General features: G+C 43.1%; 1 protein-coding gene across 4 annotated transcripts in view; it reads left to right on the top strand.

The window, feature by feature from the left end:
* SLC35F4 (solute carrier family 35 member F4) overlaps positions 1–23,048 on the top strand; it is a 106,042-nt gene that overhangs the window by 11,921 nt on the left and 71,073 nt on the right. The gene's annotated exons all lie outside the window — the stretch shown is intronic.

The following is a 23,048-nucleotide window of genomic DNA, read 5'->3' on the forward strand; positions in this document are numbered from 1 at the left end:
CCTGTCACAACAGATCCTGCTAAAGTGCCCGTTCCCTTCTTTCTCACAGCCCCCCTTTAGATACTGACAAGTCACTCTCAGGTCTCCCCAGGGCCTTCTCTTCTCCATGCTGCACAGCCCCAGCTCTCAGCCTGTCCTCGTAGGGAGGTGTTCCATCCTCTGGATGTGCTCTAACAGGTCTATGTCTCTCCTGTACTGAGCACTCCCCATAATGCAGTTTCCTGGTATGTTTTCATCTTTCATTGATCTGTGCCTTGGGAAGTTTTTGCTCTGTGTGTATTTTAGTACCCTTTGATGGATATTTCTTCCATGACTTTGTCTAATTGCTTTCAAAGCATCTGGTCAGAAGATCAAAATCTGTAGGAAAGCACCAGTCCATTTCATTGCAGTTTTCTGCTGCTGGTGATTCTTCAACTGAGGGTAACACCCATGACATCTTGGAGCCTTACACTTTCCCCAAATATGTATGGAGACAGAGGGAGAGAAGGAAAAAGGAAGTATTGGCCTGTTAAAGGTAAATAAGCATACTCTGAAGCTAACACATTCTTTACTCCATAATTCATTCCAGCACGTGGATGAGATACTGAGGAGAGACATACAGTCTGTACTGTTTGCCTATTTTTCCTGAATGAACTGGGATGCCAGGAGTCATAGGGCAGCATACCTCCCTTTGTTTGGATCTTTGTGATGATGCAGTAGAAACAATAAAACATTTCTACAGGACACTCTCAGGTTTTCATCTGAAATTCGATGAATAAAATATTAATTTCCAGAGCCACGCTATTGGTAATGGCCTGTAGAGCCTCCTGGATGATGGCTGTGAACGCTTTTCAGTTTTAAAAAATGGAGAGAATGTAGTTGTTTTATTAAGGCTACAGAAAATGTTATAAAATATTCATAATGATCATCTCTTCTTATTTGAAATAATAAATCCAGGGTTAATTTTGTACTTGCAGAAAACTGGTGGCTGACTACTGGGCCTCTATATCTTTGCTGATATAATGTAGAGATAATGCAGAATATTTTATCTGCTTTGCAAGGATGTTATTAGGCTCACAAATATGCCGTGGTGCCTGGAGAATGAAAAGTAGGCTTTCCCCCTCTTTCCTGCAGGTTAGGGAAATAGAGGGCTCTGCAGTCATTTTCAGATATTTTGGTTCTTTAAGAGCCCAGGCATTGCTGTGCAAAAGGAATCATAGCAAGCAAGAAAGCATTCAGTTGGTTATTACAGCACGTTTAATACTCACTGTAACTCTTACATTGAGAAAACAAATTAAACAACCAACCAACCAAAAACAAGGGAGAATTGCCACCAGTTCTGTTTATTTAAAAGCTCAGTTCCTAGAAATTATTTTTGTCACCCACGCCATGCATCCAGTTGCCAGCTACGACGTTTCTGACCTGCGTTGAAAATTAGACTTTGACATTGTGTTGACCGCAGTGAACAAGGAAAAATGCCTCAGGGTTTTCTAAATAGGATTTAAAACAAATTTCCCTTGGTTGCGTTTTATTACTGTGCTCTCTGCTTTTTTTCCCAAAGAAATGAGCGCCGGTTTTTAATATTGCCATGTAGCGACAACATGAAGCCTTTTTAGTTGCTGCTGCACAAAGTATTGGAAAGTCTGACATCCCTTTGAAGAACTGCTCTTAGCCACTGCTGCTATTTTTATTTTTGAGTTGTTCTCTGCTAGAATATTTTTTTTGTCCTCACATGCCCCGAATTTTTGAAACGCTTTCAGGTCAGCTTACAACAAATCAATGAAAATCTTTCTCCTTCTGTTTTTTCCTCGTTCTTATTAACTTTTACTGGACACTGCTTTCAAAAATCCTGTTGAAGAATGCCTTTTTTTTTCCTCCCCTTGAACTTGCAGCATGGTCTTCAGAGAAATATCTGCCAGAAGCACTGACCTACAAAATCTATTAGCTGTCCCCACTGGTGTGAAGCTCATTTATGTAACACTGTTGGACTGGATGACTGCTCTGCTTTGGAGGTAAAATGTGGAGGTCTTGTTTCATAAGCCTAAGTGCAAAGGAGTGGCAGATAATGAGATGATGTTTGCGTATCTATGGCAGGTGGCTCACAAAGTTACCTCCTGATTTTGTGTTACAGGTTTGGAGAGATTCCTGGCGGGCAGAGACCATGTGAGCAGCTTTACAATCAGGTGCTGCCAGCTGGGTTCTCTGGGTTGGCCCTTGACCTCCCTCAGCACAAAGGAAAAACTAGGCAGGGAGTCCTGATAAGAAAGCCCCGAGAAAAGGAGATTGTAAAAGTCATGGCTGATGCTAACTTAGTTATCCTCTGTTATATTCTGTGCTGCTTAAACCCTCCCAGTGTAGCAAGGGCAAGTCAGGGCTGCTGTGTGTAGCTGCGCCGAGCCCTAGCAGTGCGACTTCTCTGCACTGCTTGCATTCTTTGCAGTGCCTGGAAAGGGCTGGGTTAGAGCTGTCTATATCGGCTCTATCAAGTGGTGAAGCAGGGCTGATGGACCCTGGAAAGTAAGTGTTGCAGCTGGTCAACAAATTAGAGCTGGCTTTCTCTGCTTCGACAGAGGGTGCGGAGAGGCCTAAATAGCCTGAGAGCAGCAGTAGTCCGGGGCACTTCTGAATCGCTTTGTCTTCTGTTGTTTTCTGGCCCCAGCATCAGAAACAGATACTGGAGCAGAGTTTGCGGTGGAAGTTTTAGGGGTGGTAATTGATGCACAGGTGCAGCACGAGCAATTAATGAGTTTCCATTGTCGGCAGAGTTCTAGACTGACTTGGCTTTAATTTCTCGCCTGGATGTTTGGTCTTTGGGTAGACGTGAATTTGCTCTGCTCATGCTCTGAGCTTTGTGGATGTAAGACAACTCCCAGTTAGAAAATACGGTGCTTTGGCAGCTCTGTGCAGTGCTAGCCCTCATAAGTCCTGTGGCTTTCACAGTTTCGAATTAGAATGCGGTATGCTGTGAATGAGGCTGCAACTTGCCGATATCTGTCTGCAAAAGGCTGTGGGCAATCATGGAATGGCTCAGGTTGGAAGGGACCTTAAAGCTCCCTCCTGCCACACACCCTGCTCTGAGCTGGTTGCCCCTCCGCCAGATCAGGCTGCCCAGGGCCCATCCAGCCTGGCCTTGGGCACCTCCAGGGTTGGGGCACCCACAGCTCTGGGGGAAGCGTGTTCTTGTTACCAGCAGAAGGAAAAAAAATCATAGGTTAACTGTAATTGTACATAGGTCAGTCTGAAAGCAATGCTTCCTGTTTATTTTTATGGAAACTACAGCAGCTACAAAGAACACAATAACACTTACTTCATGGAACAAATCCTCAGCTACAAAACACTGTTTTTCAGCACAGTTGCCACCACCTGCTGTTTATTTTTGCCAGCAGTGAACAAGAGCCTGCGTGCCGTGCTGGCACACATCTGCAGCAGCGGTGATGACCCACTGTTGCCACTGCTGAAACGCATCACCCACTGCCTCACCGTGTTCACATCCATTGTTTGGTCTTCGTAAATGTCCAGCAAGTGTTGATGAATGTCAAGGGGTACAGTTTTTTCCATATGAGGAATTCAGTGGCACACCTTTGCTTTATACTCATGTCCATGTCAGACACCACTCTGTCAGACTGCCCCTGTGCTGCCAGCTGTCACATGGCAACAAAATATGATGGAATATTGGTGGGAAGGTTCAACCTTTGCTGCCATACCAGCAACCAGGAGGAGGGAAATTCATTGGCAGGGCATGCCCAGAGAGTATTTCTTCCCTGTGTTTCTAAACAGACTAAGAATTCAACGTAAGGGCAATCATGATGATTAGACTTATTGTGAAGACATACAAACAAGTGATTGGAAGCACATCAGCAAGTGACTTGATGGATTTAAAGACATTATTTGGTGATCTTCTGATTTTGCTTGTTAAGAATATAATTAGTAACTTATTCACGGAATATTTTTCATAAACGTGTCCTTAATGTAAAGTGTGGCTCAGCATCAGGTGCTCCTTGTCCTCTGGGCAATCTGCTAGCAGTGGAGATGCAGAGGCATCTATATCTTCTCCATTGGAGCACAGTAGTACAAGAAGCAGGGGAAATAAAATGTTGTGCGTTGAGTGGATCAAACAAAAAGGGGAACCAGCCCATAAATCTGAACCAGCCCTTGCTTGGGATGGGTGCGTGTGATAAGCAGAGAATGAAGTTTTGAATTCCTCTCTCAACCCCTGTTTTGGGGATTTTGGCCCTGGTGTTGGTTCATTCAGGCCTTTGTGCCCTGCTGGATGAGTAGAATTAAAGCACAGCAGCATTTATAATCTTTGCTACATACAGTTAGGAAGTGGCTACTGTGCTATCCAGCTGCTTTGCAGTGTTGATCAAAGTGAGCAAGGAGTTGCTTGGAACTGGCTTAATTGGAGATGCAGTCTTTGGTGCAAATCTGGACAAAGACTTGACTTTGCCTCTCTGGATGGAGGAAAAGATACCTTAATCTTTCTGCCACAGCACTTGTTCTTACAGTGATGTGTGCCCAGAGTTCACTGTGGGGGAAAACGTTTCCAGTTTCCTTTGACTTCTTTGCAAGCCATCATCGTTACCTTTTTGTAGGCAGATCTGACAGCTGTGAGTCCTTTCTGTGCCATCCCCTGAAGAGTACTGGTATTTCTGAAGTGGGCTGGTTGACCTGTCCCAGACACATTAATAAAGCTCCGCATCATGAACTATTAGAAGGAGCTAACAGAACGTGTTATGCCTGCTCTTTCTCTGACCTTCCATAATTGCCTCTGATTATTCCATTACAGCAGAACATTTTAAAGTAATTGTGGAGATCGTATGCAAGTGTAGAACCATAAAGGTAGTCCTAAAACTTGACAAAATCACGGACACGCATCCAAATTATGACTCAGTCTGCTATGGTCTTCTTTTTCAAGTGGGGTGCTACCCAGATTGAATAAGGTTTTGCTCTCCGATGAAGTTACATGATGAAGAGTGGCAGAACTTGATGTGGTCTTTGACATTGTTGTCGTTGATCCAGGTTCCAGGCTCAGGAGAAGTTTTGTCTGACTAAAACCTCAGAACTGGAATAGCTATGGAGAAATAGTTGGTGCATCTGGCCTGATGAGCAGGCTCATCTGTTATTCTTCATGGATACTTATCTAATCCTTTTTAAAAGCGTCAGTGGTGGAGATGGATTGTCCTTCCAGGTAGCCTGTTCTAGTGCTTTGTTTACACTTCATTTCCTCATGGCTAAATGTTGTTTGGTTGTTTTTTTTTTTTCTTTGCATAGTTCTATGGTTTGCATACTTGTCCTTGTTACTTTTTACTTGGAGAACACTGATCTCTTCCTCTGCAGCAATATACAATAGATCTAACTACCTTTGTCTTGTTTTCCTTTGTCTGTACTGCACAAACCCAATTCACAGAATCATAGAATGGCCTTGGTTGAAAAGGATCTCAAAGATCATCCTTCAACTCATTCTGTGTAGAGCCATGCTTTATAGAATTTTGCCTATCTTCTCTTTCTTCTGGACTCTCCCTAGTGAGCATACACTCTTCTTAAAATGGGGTTCTTCAAACTGGACTCGGGTCATCAGTTAAGGTCTCACCAGCACAGCCTTGCAGAGAAGAACGGCTTCGTTTCTGTGGTGTGCTATGGATTATCCATCTAATTTCTACATCTGAATTTTTGGCAACAGTAGGTGGGGCAGCTTTACCTTGGCGATTCCTCTCAACTCCTAGTCCTCTTTTAGAAAACTGTGGCTGTTCCCTGATCTGATTCTCTGGTCCTCTGCTCTAGGTGGGAATAGCCTTTCACTTTCATTAAGAATGTATTGTTTTCCAGGCGATTTCTCTAGGTTATTAACATCACTGCTTTTTGTTTCCAACATACTTCTAGCTTCCCTGTTTCATATAATTTAGACACTGTGATCAATTATTATGAAAATAACAAATGGTGAAAGAACCCTCGCTGGCCATCTTGCTGTTTAACATTGAGTCACTGCTAGCAACTCCAGGTTTGGTTCACGAACGCTTTTCCACTCAGTGAAATACTTCCCCTGTCTTGTCACACTGGGCGGTGTCAGCAGCCTTACTGGCATCAAGATCTGTAATTGTCCTGTCCTTCTCTATTCACAAACCCGTTACTCTGCCATAGAAAGAAACAACATTAGTCTGATGTGATGAACCCTGATGATCATCCTCCTTGTTTTCTTTTGTGTAGCCCTTTTTACTGTTTGGCCTGTTATTTTTATGGGAACTGTGGACAGCCTGCCTGTTATTTCCAGCTGCTCATATGTATTTTTTCAACTCAAATTTGCTTTTCTGCTCTTTCAGAATTTCTTGTACCTTCCTAGAATTGTCAAAAATTCTTGTATCAGTGTTAACTGCCTGCATAACTGACAGCAAACTGACATCAGTGCTTTTTTCCTGGGTATATCAGACCAAATTTCTATACTAAAAGAACTGGGGCTGTTTAGTCTGGGGAAGAGGAGGCTGAGGGGAGACCTTATTACTCTCTTCAAATACCTGAAAGGTGATTGCAGTGAGAGCGGGGCTGGTCTCTTCTCAGTGGTGACAGGTGACAGGACAAGGGGAAATGGCCTCAAGTTGCGCCAGGGGAGGTCTAGCTTGGATATCAGGAAAAACTTCTTTACAGAAAGGGTTGTTAAGCACTGGAACAGGCTCCCCAGGGAGGTGGTGGAGTCACCATCCCTGAATGTGTTTAAAAACCTTCTGGATGTGGTGCTCAGGGACAGGATTTAGCGGTGGGTTGTTAGAGTTTGGGTAGTGTGGTTAGGCTGAGGTTGGACATGATGATTTTGAAGGTCTTTTCCAACCTGAGCAATTCTATGATTCTATACTAAATTGTTGTTATGAAATTTATCCCTCTAGATACAGAAATTCCAAACAAGCCTTTGTTCAGTGGCATCTTGTTATTCATCAGAATATATTGTTCCACAGAGCAGTGGACAAAATACTGTATTTCTTTACTAAGAACATGAAACTTATATTAAGATAAATTTCTAATTTTTGCCTATATGAGAGATTATCAAGGGCAGAACTGAGCAGATAACGAGGAAAAAAGTGTTGGCAAACTTGGCAGTGACTTTGAAATGATCCTTGTAACTTGTTTTGTGATACTTCTCTCCAGTATTTTGCCAGCATTTTGCAAGTGAAGTCATTTCAGCATATTGCTCACAGATGGTGACATTCTTAGATGTGGTGCATGGCAAGCAAAGGCTCAGGTACCATTTGGAGTTAGACTTGAGTGCTCTATAGAGATGGCCCTGATCTTTTACAGATTGAAAAATTAACCTACATAGCAAATTACAGGAGGCCAAATAAATAGTGCAGTGGAAACTGGTTAAATACCACAAGAATAGTATTTCACAGTCTCATTAAGCTAATAAATTAAAGAATACGAAGGCGATTGCATGAAATTCTCCAATCCAGGCCATCTGGACTTCTGCCTTCTGTGCTGTGGCCTTGAGAAGCCAAGAATAGTCTTTAAAACAACAGATGGGTCCACCAGCCAAACATCTCCTTCATTTCACTGCATGTAAATGCTCTCTAGTCGGACCAAGAGTTGCAGCTGTGTCCATGTGGGGCCTGAAGGGTGCTGGGGCTGAGATTCAAAACTGACATCAATTCATGTCTGAAGAAGCGGAATAGCTGTAAGTAGATGCTAAAGGACATGTGAGTGAGGATGAGCGATGGGATAAAGTTGGAGCAGACTGCTGGCTGAAATGGCTTAATGTGTATTAATTAATTACCTTGTGTAAGAGAATCTCCTTTCCAGCACACTAGAAATCTAGAAATGGTAGCAGGAGTGTGGCTTTTATTCTTAGTTATTTTTTCCCCCTCGTTTTTCTCCCTTTAGCCATCTTGGGGAAAGGGTCAAAGAAGCTGAACTCTTCAACACTTGCTTCATACCAAGCCCCATCTTTGTAAGCCACGATCATATTGATTTCTCAACACTTCTGAAAATCACTTTTTGAGCTCATAAACAGCAGTGCGTCTCTTGCTAATATATTAAAGATTTTTCTTCTAGTGCTTTGTACTCATCCCGTGAAGGGTTGTACTCCTAGAGGCCAAACTTTGGTTTAAATGTCAAACTCTTCATAAAACTCCAAAGGGTATAGCAACTTGGTTATCTTAAAACTGCTGTTCCTGTCTCTTCAGAGACTGTAGCAGTGTGTGCTTTATGTGATAACTGTTTGATCAAACTGTTAGCTTTTTTTTTTTTTTTTTTTAATAATTTTAGAAGCTAGAAGTTAATGTTTTGGAGCTAACAGCCTGATGTAGCTGTGGGGCTCCTGGAACTGGTATCGGTACTGACCACAGAATCTTCAGCCAGAAGCCTGTTTAGCACAGGATCCTCATTTAGCAGAGCTGGTAGGAGATGCTGTAAGGAAACAAAACAGGACACGAACCAAGCGGCCTTTTTCTGTCACCCTCTCCCAACGATAGGCTATCAAGCACTTTTGAAACATTGAACTGTTTTAAAAAAACATTTTTAGCCTCTATGAAAACCTCTGGCAATGAGTGCCACAATCCCATTTTGCATAGTGTGGAAATGCTGCTGTAAGTCAACTGTCCGTTGACTGTCTTCTTGAGAACCATCTAGTTTTTGTGTTAGCGTGAGCCCCCCAGGTGCAGTTTTTGATGCTGGTGACAAACACTTTGTGACTTTCCCATCACTTGAAGCTGCTGGGCACAGAGCATTCACTGTGTCATGTGGAATGGAGAAGAAGCTTATGAAAGAAAAAATCTTGCTCTCTGTTACATAGCGAGAGAGAGAGGTACTGATTTGCTGACAGTTGTTTGTGGGTTGATTATTCAGCTGCAATTAAGGTTCCAGAGCTGGAGTCCTGACTCCAGCAAAACCACTGAAATTAATGGGGAGTTTTGCCTTGAGTCAGGTCTACAGAATTGAGCCATTGATCACTTTTTCTTCTCTTTGCATTTTGTCTCACGTGTATCTGCTTGCAGATAGACAGCACTTGCTGGTGCATATAGTGAGTTAATTTTGATCTTGGCTTGTATGTACTTGGGGGCACTTCATCAGCACAGTGCCTGTAGTTGTTGCCTTTGCCTTGTTCAGTGGTGATTTCTGCAGATTCTGGACTTGCAGAGCAGAAAGAGAGAGCAGCAGATCATAGAGATGTGTTCAGGTTTTCTGTGCCCTATTGCAGAGCTTGTCTGCTTGTTTAAGGTTTTCTCTTCTGAGGGAAAAAAAAGCAATCAACTGACTAATAACTTTGAAGTTTATATACTATTTCACAGCGGTAGTAGCACTGTTAATTCAGGGATCACATGCAGACAGCGCTGTTGTGTGAAATTAGAGAAGATTGCTTCTTTGTTATCTTCTTTTGTCTGCAAAAGCAGGATAGCCTGCTCTATTGGTTTTATCTAGAGCAGCAATATGTTCCCATCTTAAACGTGCCATGTAACATTAATTATTAATCACAAGGATTAAAAATAGGCATAACTATAGGGTAGTAATCTTGTGCCTAGATAAATCCCGACTCTCTCCATCAAAAAAAAAAAACCCATGGCTTTCCAGCACTGTGTACCTTGTGTGAGTGAGCTCAAAATCAGATCACTGAATATTTAGGTGCTCTGTCTGTGTTTGACGATTCTTATGTCTGGATGCTTTTCAGAAGACTGCTGGAGTCTATTTATAGTACAGCTTTTGAGCATCTGACCCATAAGCTCCTGTGGACAGTCAGGGTTTTTTTGTTTTTTTTTTTTCTTTTAAAGGCAGAATATAGAGAGTTTGCTCAAGTTGAAAACACTTTCTTTTTAATATTTCCTTGTTACCTGTCACCTTCACCTTCGTGCTTTGAAATGTGGCCCATTTGTGAGCTTGGCTTCAGCCTGAATTGACTGCTTACAAGCAACTCCTTTACAGCATAGGCTTTGATTTCAGGTTTATGCTGATGTAATGAGGATCAAAGTACTGCCCAGGGTCTTGCGTAACGTACTTGAGCATTATGTGTAAGTTAGAATAGCTCTTACCATTCCTCTGGGACATCCAACTCTGTCTGGAAAGCACGGGGGAAGGGAGGGTTTTGATAACCCCGAAATGAACAAGTAGTGGGGCCTCCCAGATATCACTGATCCTCTGGGATCTTGTTGAGATGCGAAATTTTGAAGTGCCTGTGGTGTCAACTCTGCTCAGCCTCTACCACTTCTGGTGCTTGGCATCATGGTACCGTCAGAGAATGCCAATCTTTCTGAGACTGGAAATCTCCCGGTAAAGAAGCTATCCAGCCAGAAACACGGGCTGAGAAGGACTTCTGAAATTGCTGAGTTTCACCTATTAGAATCGCAAGCAATCATGTCCAGAGCTTCCTTTGGAGTCAATCTGGAAGCTGTGAATCGTGATGTCTGCTTGTCTGTGACGCTGGTGGCGTTTGTAGAGTTTGGGGATGCCTGGACCATTGAGCTGCTTGGATGCTTTCCCTTGGCTGAGTTTGCCTGGCAGTGTGATCAACTGGTTCTGTTCATGTGCTCCTGGTGCTTGTGATGCACAGCCATCAATAAGGCCAGAAGGGACATTTAAAATTACCTAATCTGACCTCTGTTATTCCTACATTACATTATGTACAATTGTATGTTGTTGTATATTACAACATTTAATACATAAAAACATGACCCGTGTGGAATATGATTGTAATGTCTGTGTTAAAACCACTGGATAGTAGTCAGCTACTTTCTCTTTAAGCTATGACAAATCCTTGGAGAATCAGAGTAACTTCGACCTGGAGCTGGACTTGGGGTTCCCTGGCTTTTTGGAAGGGAACATGAAGATTTATACTTCAAACTTGAATGTGGACATAGTGCCAAGCTCCTGGAAGCCTGCGTGGGAACATGGAGCCCTGTGGACACAAGTTGGTCAATTCCTGCTTAGGGAAAATCGCTTCAGGCTCAGAGTGGATATCTATAGATATTGATCAAGTAGAAAGGGAATACAATTATTTTTAGTCATGTGAACAATCACAAACCTTTCTTACAGCATACAGACTCATTCTGCTCATTCTACCTCCTTGTCCTTGGTGTATGTCCTAACTCCAGCTTGTGTCAGCTGAGGCTGCCCATATGACATCTGCTTTTAGCGATTAGATGAGAGCATAATTATGTGCTGTAGTTGACAGACTGTGCTTCTGAAAGAAGCTTTTATTTTCATATTCTCAACATGAAAGGCGTCAGCCTTTATGAGAAATTCTGGTTACCTCTACTAGTGTAATGCAAGAATAACAGCGGAAATCAGGAGATTTCCAACTGTTTTACCTCACTGGAAAGCCACAGAGTTTACTGGAATTGTTGGAGATTTATCCTGGTGCATTTAAGAAGAAAATTTGGCCCATGTGTTTTTTTTCCCCTCCTTTTTTCCAAACACATCCTATGTGTTTCAGTCAGTGCATCATAGCCCAGAGCATGAAATCATTAAAACAGAAAGAAATGTGAAATCCTAGAAAACCATGTGGATTGGTTGATCTTCCTTTGCGATTCCGCTGACCTTGACCAATACGTGTTCTGCCATCTCAGTCATTTAGCTTTTCCTACTCTTCATCCCTCTGGTGTTCACAGGAGGGATGCTTGTGTGTGTGCTGGCCATCGTGTCCGGTCACAATGAAAAAAGCCTGAGGAAATCTCTCAAGTTTTTCTCTGACTGTTCTGCCTTTGATCAGTGCAAGTCTAGGCTTGGAAGAGTATTTTATCGTGTTTTACCAGTTTTGCATACTGCATCCCACATCCATCCAGGATAAGAATAACTCACGAATAACTCTAGGCTGTTTGTTTGTAGTAGAAATTGTTGTGCAATACTGAACTGATTTTTAATGCAGAAGAGTCTGTTTTAAGGAAACAGTTGGAACAGAAGGACAGAGTGCTGACAAAGAAGTTAGCTGCTGTGTTGATAAACTACAATAAATTAGAAAAAGACTTAACTATGTTTCAGAGTGTTTTTCAGCTTTTTTCAGCACTGGCAATGTGAATTGTTTAGGAGTTTATAAATAAAGAGAACTGTGCTTAATTCATGCTGTCTGATGAGAAATTTTGGACTTCCATACGTTTCAACTTGGTGCGTTTGCCAAGTGCTCTTATTACTTCAATCAATTTAAATTTGCAAGACTGATGATCCTGACAGAAGCTATTGGCACATCATGTGATGCTGGGAGCTAAAAATACCATTCTCTACGGGGCTTACTTATTTCATGCTTCAAAGCCTAAGAAGTGTTTGCTTAAAAAAATAAAATGAATTTGTGCTTTGTGTGATACCAGTAGCTTACTGAAGGAAAAATCCCTGGTACTTTTCATATAGTCTTCAGGATGTTTTGGTGCCCAGTAATGGATTGTTACTGGTTTTATAGAAGTGTCTCCAGATGCCAGGTGAAATGAGGCCTCATCCTCCTATGTTTTCATATCCATGGTGCAGAACAGCTGCTTTTGATAAATAAATGATCAGTGAGAAGTGTTTAATTAGCGACCACCACTGTGAGTTTCTAGCAGTGCTTTTTGTTGGGAGATCTTGTGTATGGGTGGTGGTGTTTTGCTTTGGGTTTGTTACTAATCCTTTGCTTTCCCCTTTCTGCCTCTTTCAGAAGGAGCTAGGCAGTAAAGCAGAAGAGATGCTACTGTATCAAGAGTATATTCCATATATTCCATGAGTTGTGTAAGATGGGAAAGCCTGCACGATGGAAGAACTGTTTGTTTTGCTAGCATGAGAGTTCCCTTAACAGCACTAAATGCCCCAGCATCTTAACTTAGTGCTCTGTTCTGGTAGAGTCCTGTCACTTCCATCAGCAGCAGCATCCTTCTGGAATCCCTGGGGGAAGGGTTGCCTTCTTGCTGCTATTGCCTCTCTGCAGAGACTGAAGCACTAAGTAAACCTAGTCTCTTTCATCTTCAGTGGCAACAGTAAAGCTTTTTTATGAACAGTTGAAAATATGACAACTTTTTGTCGCTTCTGTGGCCTGATGGGTGTTTTCATTTTGTCTGTTGGGATGATGATGTAATATGTAAGTGCCAATCCCTGATGGAGCTGGGATGGCTTAAGGCTGATGTGATGAAAGTGAGAAATTTGGAGGTGAAGTCTGATGCGAGGAGGTGGAGGGTTAATTAGAGAATTATCTTGTATAGTGAAGCATTTGACTGAGAGTTGTTGTCCTGGCAGGGACATAATAGTATAGTTTGCAAGTGGTAAAGAGTTCTCTAATGGGATGAACAGACACTTGGATGAAGAACTGAGTAACAGCTTATGCTTTGGGCTTGAGCAGGTGTTCTCAGTTCTGCTGTCTTTTCTCATAGAGGATTTTATGTGCAGACAGCATCTCTGGGTTGCTATAAAATCTGGAGATAGCTTGCTTTTTGCATGTAAATGTATTCTCTTACAAACAGCACGGCAGTGAAGAAGGAAAAAGGAATTTTTTAGCTGGCCTAAGGAAAATCTTCCGTGCAGAGTCCAATAAGGATCAAATTAAAGCAAATTAGATTTGATTAGCTCCAGAAAGGCCAGCTTCATAGAAGTAATCTTTGGCTTTTTTTTTTTTTTTTTTTTGTCTCTTCAACTACTTAGTCATCAGCCTAGGGTAGGATTACTTTCGTCTGCCAGAGGCAGGAAACAAATGAACCGATGTATTGAGCAGAATATTGTAATCCTTCCTTCCATATTCAACGTTGGTATGGAGCCAAAGAAGTTAAAACCTGGTAACATTCATTTAGGTATGGTCCTTGATGATGAAGAGTCCCACTATGTGCTAATTAAATCAAATATCCATCCTCCAGTGAAGCTTATTCACTCTCCATTTAACCCCTGGTTACACCTGTACTTTGAGCTAAATACCAGCTTGAGATTGTCTGGAGATCAAGTCTGCTCTCTGTACTGGTAGCGTGCAAGCTCCTTTTCCCATCAGTCTGCATTTTGACTATTTTATCTATAAGAAGTCTTTGGTGAAAGGAGTGTAAGTAATCCATTCATAGTGCTAGCAGCAGAGCCTGCTCCTTCCTTCCTAACCAAGGCACAGGAAATTGATAAGAAAGCCTGATACAAATGTATGGGCTCGTTTAACTTTCTGGCAATTTGAAACAGGTGAAGTTTGTATTAAATTTATATTGTCCCCTGGAAGATAATCTTGGTGAGACATGCCCTTCAGGGGATGTTGCTCTAAGCATGAATAAAACATGCACTTTTCCCAAGGAAGGCAAAGGAAGGAATGAGAATTGAAAGATTCAGCAGTAAATTAAGACTGTTTCTTTGGTTTCCTGTGGTGCTTTGCTCCATAACAGAGCTGCTGTCAGTTTTGGTTGATGTAGGCAAAGGTTCTGGTTTTGAACTCCTCCCAGCTAACTTCTCTGGATTTTGCTTTATATTGTTGTGAAATGGTTTGGGGTGTACTATGTAAATTTTTCTTTCACGTCCTATTATTTAAATAAGATTGTGTGAGGTTTCAAGAAAGAAAGGCTCACATTTAGGATCAGATTGTCAGGTAGTTGTAATAACTTGTGTTGTAATACTGCAGCTGCTAAATTTCTGGCTTTCAAACATCCTGACTGTAGAGGAAAAATATGTAAGGCAGAAATCAGTGCTGCTTTGAAGTCCTTCCTCAGTGAGGTTCTTATGTTTTTGCTGGAACATTAATAAAATGCTTGTTCCCGGGGAAGGTGAATTCTTTCTTTCTTTAGGAAGATTCTTTCACTACTGGATGCAGATAATCTCCTGCAGACTATAAAACAGGTATTAAGACCGACACAAACCTTGGTGATTTGCCCAGCTAAGCCTGTAAAACCAAGCACATTAGCTATAAAGTTAAGTGAATTTGGAGGACTTGTCCTTGCCTTGCAATTAAATGAAAGAAAAAGCATTATAGAAGTATTGCAGGGCTTTAACCTGCTTCTAGTGGTGTCAGTGGGAATTTTATGGTTATCTTCAGAAGAAGCTCACGCTCAGGTCTGCAGTGATGTAAAATGATCCAAGAAGATCACAACCCTCCGAGTGTGTTTTTGTACTGTGCACTTCTTGAGTGGAAAGAAGAGACTATCAGAAGCAAACAGTGATTAAGGTATTCCTACATAGCCTGGGACTGACCTCAGACTTCTTTGCTCAGAACTGTGGCACCATTGTGGTTGACCTGGTGTGGCCAGATGGATCTCTAGGGATCTGCACTCATTTCTGGACAGTGGGAATGGTTGGGAGTGGTCAGGCATCAAAGGTGATGGGAACTTGCCAGCCAGTGCTTCCCAGTTGTTTATAAAGAAATATACAGCAGCATCAAGCCTTTTGCAGAACTGCGTGTCTAAATCATGGGTGCCTTGTGAAATGGGTTGCTTAATGGAACGAGCGCCGCTGTAATACTAAGTAATCACCAATATGTTGGGATCCCAGGGGAGGAGAAAAAAAAAAAAAAAGAATCTGTGAAATCATTTTTTGTTAAAGCAGTAATGGAGTAGATTGCCTGGTGCGTGCTTCCCTGGGTTAGTTGCAGCGGGTGAGAGAAGAAGCCATTATTTTTGACTGAACTGTTTCATTTCAATAAACAGCAAAATTATCTCCGTGTTTGATTTCTTGAAGGTGTAGTAATGGGGCAGGTGAGCGCACAGTCTTCTTTTTACTGGAAATAAGGGTATGTTTTCTGATACTTTCTATCTCCACCTTGTTGACACAACACAACGGCCCAATAATCCAAGGTCTTTATGGAATACATAGTGCTTTTGATCCTTAGATAATTCCACTATGTGTTTCACTGAAGTGTGGATAAATATAGCTGTTGTTCAGTGATCTCTTCAGCACTTTTTGCTCTGGTCCTGTCACTCTGAGTGTGACTTGGCAGTTCCCTGATTTTTGACTGATGATAAGACAAATTCCCATGCCATTCTGCTTGTCCATAGAATCCTGTTGTTATTGCACGATGGTGGAAGGACACAGTGCTGCTACCCGTGGAATGCGGGGTGTGCTGTTATGGAAGGTCTGAAGGAGATGGATGCACTCAGGAATGTCTCAGATGATTTAAGAGCAATTCCCATGCCTGGGAGAACATCTGGGTCTTAGATACCTCTTCCCCTTCAGACCTGACACTTCTGCACCAGCTCTGATCTACTTTCCTGCAGTAGCCTGATCTTGCCTCTCTTGTCTTGACTACTCCCTTTTTAGTGGAAGCTTTCATACACCTGGGAAACCCCAATGAAATAGTGCAAGTGCTAAACACTACTGAAGAGGCAAGTGCAGTTGATTAGGACTCTTCACCCCACAGCTATGGCAATCCAGAACATTGTTTGGTGGTGGTTGTATTCTCCCAAATATTGCAGTTCTGCCATTGCAAGGGGTTTGGCATCTGTCTGCATTTCTTAGTTATCTCAGTGCTCAAACAGAGTCAGCCCAGGGGAATTCAGGAACAGTTGTGCTTTTGCTGTGCTTGTTGTTCTGAAACCACCTAAACACTTCAGATTTCTTCATCTGGTCTTGTAAGTGAAATACTTCACTTCTAGAATGTGGACAATTTGTTATGTTTGGAAAATGCAGGATGCTAGCCACAGAATTACAACTCCTATTTTTGCTGTGCAGCATGAGTATATCCTCACTGTACCATGGCAAAAAGAGGGAGATGGGAGTCAGGGAAGTAAGGCAATCTAAGCCCTGCTTTCCAGTGTGTTTTGTTCTTCTGCCACATTGCTGAGGTATCTTCATTCTGCACACATGGCTGTTGCTTGGTATGACTGGCATGGAAATGGTAAAGATATATTAATGTGCAAAGCAGCATATCCATCAGAGATTTGGATTTGCCATCTTAACTCTAAAGTAAATATGCTTGCTTTGTATCTGGTGCTGTAATAAGGAGGAATATACTGTAAATACTGCCCTGAAGCAGATGGAGGATCATGCTATAGGTTTGTTGTTCATAGTGATCACATGCTTTTAGGTGGCAAAAATATGTTAAAGCTTTACCATCTTCTACTTTAGCCTTAATTGTTGGTGTGCATGCTCCGAGGGGCTTCTGCCTTTATAGCACAAAGCCCAAGGTGGGAGTGGACAGGAGACAGAGCCACAAACAGCATTTGCTGTGGCACTTTGCTATTTCTGTGGGTCTGCTGGTATTTGTATAACAAGGAGGTGAGCTTGGTTGTGAGTCTGTTCTTCCTCCTCACTGAAATGGTGCAGACCAAAGCTGTGTATGGCCTTGTCTCGCCTCTAGCATTGAGGACCACAACTGCACTGTTTGTATCTCTCAGTCTCCAGGTTTGCAGCCATCTAGGTGGAGTTAGCATGGTCCTGCCATCCTCCAGGAAGCCGGTGTTGGGCACGAGGTCATCCGTCACCACGAGACAGCCTGACATCTCCTGAGGCTGCGCAGTTGGGAGAGATGTGGACGGAAGAACAAGTTGTTCTGCTTCAAGTCACTGAAGCAAATTTATAATGCTGGCAGCAAAGCCGGCTCTGTCCTGAAATGATTCTGCTGCTTTGCAAAAAGCAAAGGTGTTGGGGCTGTGCTCTGCCATAGGGAAATCCGGAATGGGTGCATTCATCGTCTGCACTCGGCAGTGCTTTATCCAGGTGACCTCTGCAGCTACGAGGTCCTGTCCCTTTTCCTGCTGATGTACTCCACTTGCAGCAGCACTTCAGTAATTTCAGTATCCTGTCTGAGGAGTTTTCTTGCTGATATTTTCCCTTATTTGCCTTTGTATTGTCTGCCCCCACCTCTCTTCTTGTGGGTGAAGTCAAGAGAAGTTGTTTTTCTCCCTCTCTTGCAGTTGATGCTGATGCTTCTTCAGGAGCCCAAAGGATGCTGAGAAAAATGATTAAAGCTACAAAAAAAAGCACGTTTATGTAATGTATCTCCATGCTGGGTGGAGATCTCTAGTGCCCCTGATCTGAGGGGAAGAGGTTATCCGTGCTCTGCTCAGTGATGCTCTCTTCCCCTTTCCATTGCTCTCTGTTCAGCACGTTCCTGGTGGGGGATGCCGACTTGTCATGAGTCACCATTTTACTACAGGGATCTATGTACATCTCATAAATGAAATGTGTTAGCAGAAAGCAGCCAATACTTTCCATTGAACGTTGTGTGATTTTCTTCTTTTATCTCCAAAGCCTTTAAGTTCGCAAATGCTGGCCCCTGTAGCCGATTTGTAGATAAGCAGCTCCAGGTTTTCTAGGCTGATCTCTTTGAGGTACAGCACTCAGGGAAGAGTATTTGTATGAAAGAGAACCTCTTCTCTGTTGTGCTGCCTGATTTATGGTAGTCTTTGCGAGCCAAATTCTACTTAGGTTAGAGGGGCATGCGGAGAAAATTAATGAAGAAAGCAGCCTTTTGGGACAAGTTAGAAATGAATATTTCTGATAGATGTTAAAGTTTATTCCTACCTTAACTGTGAAACGGGCGTGATTGCCCCATAATTTAGAGAAAATGAAATTAAATAGGTTTATAAAGGGACATATGTGTACCATAGACTTTGCTCGCAGCTGCAGCAGGCAGTGAGGGATCTTTGCAGACCATGGTTCAATCCTTTAGGCCCAACCAGCTCTGTCTGAAAGTGGCTGCGGTCAGATCCATCAAAGCACCTTGCAGGAAACCCCGCAATAATTCCTGCCTCAAAGGAATAATAATTCTCTCAGCCTCCCCTTCTGCTTAGAGGCTGGTTTGCATTATGGGGCATCAGCAGGTACAAGGAACACTGTGTATTTAAACTATCTTTGATCTCTCACATTGATCTCAGTTTAAATCGGTGTAGTGACAGAAAGAAGAGAGACCGTTGTGTGGGTTTTTGGTTTGGGTTTTTTTTTTTAAGGTTTTTTTTTTTAATGCTCTTTGTGAGTTGTTTGGTAATGGGGGCATAGGCCAGTTGGCCAAAAAAAACAGTAGTAGCAGAGCTGACAAATCAATTTATTGCTATTTGGAGTGGCATTATGGCTCTGAATACTGAAAGGCAGCTCTCTGAATCACTGTCAGGTTGCTGCAGTAGAGTAGCTACTTACTAGGGCAAAACAGTAGTTCATTGTAGTGCTTGGAAAGGCTGTAATTTAGAGACCTGAGAGTCTCATTCCATGTACAGCAACATTTCAAGGGGTAAAAAGACTACCTTTATGTTGCTATTTTATTAAAATTTATGCTGGCATTGCAGTGCTGGAGCTCCGGTGGAAGCTGAGTTAGCTCTTTCATTCAAAGTCACGGTTAAGGCCGCTCATAATTTAGTAAAAAATTACCTGCGAAGAAGAGGTTTCTTGTTCTGGATCTCAGCCTGCCAGGGAGTTTGTTCTTTTAAGTGCTTCAGAACTGCTCTGTGCCACCGTGAGTTTTCAGGAGATGAAAGAAAGTGTTTTCCTGGCGAGGCTTTCCTGTATTTAAGGTTTGATCCTATTTTATTTTCATTAGCTATTGCAGAGATTTGGGCTGGGGCTTCTATTCCCCCTGTAGAAAAGAGGGACTCACTACCCAGGAAGGGCAGGGAGGCGGACAGGCATGCTATACTTCTGCTATCCAGCAGCAGGGCTGGAGGACAGATATGCTCCAGGCACTGCTCCATGTCTCAGATCACACTTCAGCCTCAGGTAATTAGTCCCAGCCCCACGGATCTAGTGGGGAAGGGATGAAGTCCTCCCAGATAGTTATAGGCCCAACTTGGCCTCGTGCTTTTGTACTTGCAATATGCAAGGTTCATATCAAAATGGGAGATTGTTTCACTTCTGTCCCACGCTGCTAATAAAAAGTGAAAATAATAATAAAAAAAACACTTAGAGTTGGAAATAAAGATGACCTCCTTTTGTTTAAATGGTATGCAGCCCCGATTGAATTGCGTCTGAAGTGTGCTTGCTTGCCATTAATGATCTGTGTTTTTATAGCCTCTTTGCTCAGGGGACTGTGTGATTTGAATTTATTGTTGCAAGTGCCTCTTTGAGGAACTACTGATACTGTTTTATTGGTTGAGAAGAAGTTAGTTTCTTTTTTCTCCTTCCTTGTTTTGTCATGTTTCCATCTGTTTGGTCAACGTGATCCCCACGCTCCTCACTGAGATGACTTTGCTCATGCTGGGCTGGGTGACACCAAGGGATGGCTGATGGAGATGGCCTCAGAGATGTGAGCCAGCTGCCTTCACTCTGTTCTCTCCGTGCTTGAGTCTGGCAAATCCCTGCCAGGCTGGCTTTGAAATTCTGGCCCACTGCTGCTTTGAAAACCCTGCTGCATGCATTCCCAATTGGAAATGCCATAGCTTGAAGGGCTTCCCAACATCTGATCCCAGACCACAGTCTGGAGGATCTGGGAAAGAAATGGCCCTCATGGATGCTGAAGCTTCAGCAGTTTGCTTTCCTGTCCTATGACTGCCCCATGTGATTTCATTTCCATCTTAATGAATACATAAGTTACCCCTGAAATCCTTATCACATAATATTCCTTGCTAGACAGTTACAAGCTTCCTGCGTGAAGGCCTCCTGTATTTTCATCTGTGTAAGTTGTCCTCTGCTTTGCATCTTAAATTGTCCTTATCTTAGCTGGCCCTAAGCATATGGCTTGCCTCACCTCACAAGCATTGAGGTGTGGGTGAGCAATCCCCTGTTCAGAAGTGCCACAGGAGTTGCTAGGATCACATGCTTTGCTGACACCTGTAGAATGGAAGAGCCAGTCAGTGGGGCAGGAGGTACAATGTGTATGGGGTGGAAGCCTCATGGAGCTCCTGAAGGGTAAGAGCTGCTTTAGTTCTTGCCTTTCTGTGACAGCTACAGTATGGGTGTCCTTATTTTTTTTTACTCATGGCTATGTCATCCAGGATATAGACAGACTGAAATGAGCAAATTACCCTCTCTCTCTGCCCCAGTAAACCACCATCAGAATTACAGCACCAGACTACAGAATGTCTGGCTCCTTCACTTCTACTCTCTTCTTAATGAGCAGAAAGAGGGGCTCTTTTAGAGTGTGTTTAAGGCACTGATGGCTTACGTGGAAGCAGGTTGGCAGGGCTCATGCACCATGCTTTTGTTCCTGTGCTTTTGCCTGCATTGCTATGATGGTATCATTCTCTGCAGTGTTTTTAGGGTTTGAATGTGTCAAGGCAGTTATGTTTGGATTCTGTCTTGTCTGAGTGTGCATGCAAAGACACACTTAGCTTTTCAGGATGCTATGGGAGCTGTAGATGCCGTTCCCTTCCCACCTCCATTATTTAGTGCTTGCTACAGCAAAGCTCTCAAGCCTGTGCTTTATTCTGAGCCTGCAGATGATTTCACCGAAAGCAAGAGTTTAGGTCTCCGTCACGATTTTTGCTGTCATTATTTGAATGATTATCACAGAGACTAATTATGACAGGTAGATACATCTAGAACCACAGACATGAGCCTAGATTTAATTGCTTGCATCTCTGCAGTGGGGAAGCCAATGGAAAGATCCTGTGAGTGATGCAAACACAAAGCAGATGTTCCAGATGGACTGGTTCCAGGTGTCTGTGAGAAATACATGCCTTAGATCTCACTGACGTCTGGAGGGGGGCTGGTCCCACAGAGGGAAGATGTTGCTAATGACAGGCCCCCAAATGGCCCCGCCAAGGAGCAGCTCCTTCTGCCAGTCATCCAGCTCATTCTCTGATGCTAATCAAGACTGTGGCTTTAGGCCAGGCTTGTTGTGATGACTAAGCTGTTAACAAATATGAGGCAGAGAAACACTGAGAAATTTTCTGTTCTGGGAGAAAATACTGTTGCGCAGTTGATTTGAGAGCCAATTTCTGGCACCAGGTCAAAGGCAGTTGCTTTCTCTACTTCCCAGTTAAAGTCTTATTTATGGGTAGATGAGATGAGGAAGTAAAGAATCTCAGCTTGCTTTTCCTCCTGGAAGGGCTGTCTTGTTATCCAAGTGATCATGTCTCTTCCTTCTGATTAGGTCTTCCTTTATCATAGGAGCATGCTCGTACCAGCAATCATCGTGGCTGTTTTGATGCTGCAGAGATGCCATCTATCAAAACTCTGTGGCTTTGGTGACTCATTGTCCTTCTGGGCAGTTCCGGGATATGCTGTGGAGCAACCTCTGATGTTCTGACCTTACAGATGAGGAATTGCACCTTGGATAGATGAAGTAATTTGTCTAAGGTTACGCAGGCAATCTGTGTCAGGGCAAGGATTCAAACTCGTCTATGAGTGCCTGCCTTTCGGATCATTCTTCCTCCCACTGGCGGTACCTCCTATGGCCGAAGTGTAACAATTCATGCAGGAGAAATGTCTCTTCCTTGTACTTTCTGTCTGACTTTGAGGTGGTGCTGTCATGTATAGCGTGTTTTGTTTACATGATGGAGTTTCAGCAGAGCTGGAGGCCATCACAGGATTGCTATGGAAGAACCAGCAGGAACAGGTGGTAGGTAGGGACCTCTCCTGGTAGCAGTCACAGTGCCTAGCTTGGAGAGTTCAAAAATGCACCTGAGTGCACAGGTCAAGCCGGGGATCTCACAAGCGCATTGCACTAGGATGTAAGGCTTCCAGAAAATAGGAGAAGGGCTGGCAGCAGTGCGGGGAGCAGGATTTGCCTTCCTGCCCTTTGGAGAGCTGTTGGGTGAGGGTGGGAGGCGTGATTCATCTTGGAGCTGGCCACCCGCTGCCTTGCCATAAATCCTTTGGAATCAGCAGAGCTGCCAGTCTGGGACAAGGGAGGAACACATCTTTGCTGCACTCAGCTTGGGACAGTGCCATCATCATCTCATTCTCTCTGTGGCTGAGGTTTTACAGCAGAAAAATGAAATAAAAATAAAAATCCCTGACTGTCTGGGAAGAGGTCCTGGGGGAGGGCCGAGCTGTTTCTCTATGCAAATGTGCTGTTAGCCCTTCTGTGCTCACCATCACCTTCCTCTTATTCAGATAGGATAACATTGCCCCATCTCAGCTGAATATTTTTAGTACTTCATGCTTGTACCCTGCCAGGCAAAGGACTTCTGTGGTTAGCTAACAAGATAAAGCTGCCAGCCTCAGTGTTCAGCAGGCGACCTCTGCTCTTAATCTTCTTCACTGAAAAGAGCTGGTTGCTGCATGAAATATTGCGGAGAAAATGCTTCTGAGAAAATGCACGGTGTTTTTGATAATTCCTGGCTTCAGACTGATTAAAAATATTGTGGGAATTTCTT

Source organism: Numida meleagris, chromosome 6 (assembly GCF_002078875.1).
Source record: "Numida meleagris isolate 19003 breed g44 Domestic line chromosome 6, NumMel1.0, whole genome shotgun sequence".
NCBI classification, from domain to species: domain Eukaryota; kingdom Metazoa; phylum Chordata; class Aves; order Galliformes; family Numididae; genus Numida; species Numida meleagris.